This window comes from Nannospalax galili, unplaced genomic scaffold (assembly GCF_000622305.1).
Source record: "Nannospalax galili isolate Female #2095 unplaced genomic scaffold, S.galili_v1.0 scaffold716, whole genome shotgun sequence".
NCBI lineage: Eukaryota > Metazoa > Chordata > Mammalia > Rodentia > Spalacidae > Nannospalax > Nannospalax galili.
The window spans coordinates 2925065-2927852 of NW_008339517.1; positions in this window are offsets into that span (position 1 = coordinate 2925065).

Below are 2788 nucleotides of genomic sequence, written 5' to 3' on the forward strand. Positions count from 1 at the left end.
TTATATATTGGCTTAACTTTCATGTTGGCCTAAATTACTACTTGCTTAACAAAAATAGGGTCAAATTTAATTATAACCTTTCACAGCAGAGAGAAAGAAGCATTAGACTTCTCTTAAAATGATTTGAATAAAACAAATTCAGTTTCAGGCATACATTTATGTGACCTTGTGAAAATCACTTAAACTTTTTGATCTAATCTTCTACCCATTAAAATAAAAGACTTTAAATGAGAGTGTTAAAGTTAATTATGACTCACCCATAAATTATATTATATATGCATATTTTCTAATCATAGGTCATAATAATATATTAAACATATTTTATATTTTTGTTTATAAGATTCCAACCTGCAATATTGTATTAAAAAGAATATTGATATATGTCTACTTAAAAAATAATATGAGACATATCATTTGATGGTAGACTTATGAATATTTCTCATTTTATCCAATAAAGAATAAATTTATGATTGAGAAAAATATTTTCTTAATTAAATACAAATTAGATTAAATATTTTCAGTAAGGATTTGAGAACTTGAGGACACAAAGCATAAAATTTATTACCATATTATTCTGATAATCATAAAAATTAATATAAAAACAATTTGCAAGTATAATCAAAGAAATATATATTTTCTCACTTTATCACAACCATTTTAATTTCCTGGAATTGTGTAAAATCTCATGGATAATATAACCCTAAAGTTAAGGCTCTTAGACTTCAAGATTGAAAATAACTAGTAATATGTATCAAAGAGGTCAGAGGACGTCAAAGAGATCTTTTAATGAAAGTAATTAAAGGCCCAGTTAATGAGCAGGTTCTTAATACAAGAACACAGAAAAAGATCATATCTCAAAGTCACTATTTCTGACTCATTTTTTCACTTTGAAGCAGAAGAAATGGTTGGAAATTTCTTATATAGCCCCACAAATTTCTAAAGCATAGTCACTAACCTCTAGCAAAAGGAGATGGAAATTGTTCAATAATTTTATACAAACTCTTCAAGTTTTTATTAATCTATACTTAAAAAAATCTTTAAAATCTATAAAATCTTTTCTTCCAAAAGAAGAGAATTCTAATTCTGAGATGATTTTAGTTTTATTATAAATGGTTTAATTCTAAAAGTATTCAAATTAAATAAATATCTGTCAATAGTGAAAAGTGGAAGTGACCTGCAAGCTACAAATACACCTTCCAGTATTTTAGTAGTCACATTTTAAAGAGTAAGGAAGTGCATGTCATATACTTTCAGTACAATATTTTATTGAATCCAACATCATATATAACACAATATATATGTGATAACATATATACTATCAGGTTGAAACGTGCCCTAGTTTTGTGACAGACACCATAACCAAAACAGCTGGGTTTATATCAGTTTCACTTCCAGGCCACAGTCCACCCTTGAGGAAAGTGTGACAGCATCTCAGCCAGGATCCTAGAGACACAAACCTGGAGCTCACTGGCTCATGCTCAACCAGCTTTCTGATGCAGCCCAGGCTTACCTGCCTAGGGATGATGCCGTCTATACTGTGCTGGGCCTTCCCACATCAATCATTAATCAAGACCATTCCTATCAGATATGGCTACATGTCAGTCTGATCTAGAAAATTACTCAATTGAAGTTCCCTCCTCCCAGGTGACTCCAAGCTGTTTCAAGTTTACAATAAAAACAAAAAAACAACAACAACAAAAAAAAAACACATCCAACATGTCAGCACCCTAAATAATTGAGATCCTTTATATGTTTCTACCAGTAAATTTTTGAAACCCACTGTGCAGTAACAAATAAAGTGGACTGCACTTTAGACTAGTCATACTTTATATTACTTAAATGACCAAATGTAGTTTGTGAACTAAAACGAACAATCTTGCATCCATCACCAAAATTTAAGCAATTTATTTCTTTAAAAAATATACTGAGGAATGTGTGCTTTGATATGGACATATTACCAGTGCTACTGAGACTTCTGGCCACCTCCAGCTGGCAGGTAAAACAAACAGCATTTTCATTCCAACTTCCCCAAGTTAATGTGTCTTGACACCTGTATGCCTTTCTTTTAAAAAATATTTTCAGGACTTTGGTTTGTATGCTTGTCTTAAACCTTATGATTTTGACATGCCTTTCTTGTGGCTTTTCAGTAAGAAACAATTCAGCTGTGACAATCAGCAAGCTTGTTCCTTATTGGCTGTGTCACTATGTGATAAATCCCACAAAGTTGATCACCTTGCTTGAGGTCCCAAGGTTAAGTAGGCTCACTGAGTAGTTTACACTTGTGGTAGCAACCGCAGTGTGTGTGTATGTGTGTGTGTGTGTGTGTGTGTGTGTGTGTGTGCGTGTGTGCGTGCGTGTGTGTATGTGTAAGTCTAAAATGCTGTCTGAAATGTAATGTACAATAGTTCTTTCTTGAGTAAACAAGATACTCAGTAAAAGATGAACCTGTAATAAACTTTGTTATTTTGTGGAAAAGATGTGGTTTCTTGGGATTTTCTCTCAGCAAACAAATAAACAACAAGAATAATGATGAGTGGCTTTCTGCTTGTAAAGTCAAATTCACTGCTGGAAGGCACATGTGGCATCTGCTTCTCTCCTCCCACTGTCCTTACAACAACCTGAGGTAAGAATTCTCCAAAACCATCATTTAGAGAATCTTAATGAGTTTATTGGACTTGCTAACGGAGCTTGGGGTGCTGGTTTACTGACAGAAGAGTGGGCGCCCCCCACCATTCACAGCTGTGCTAAAAAGTCCAGACACAAACATAAATCCTGTGACTTCCCAACA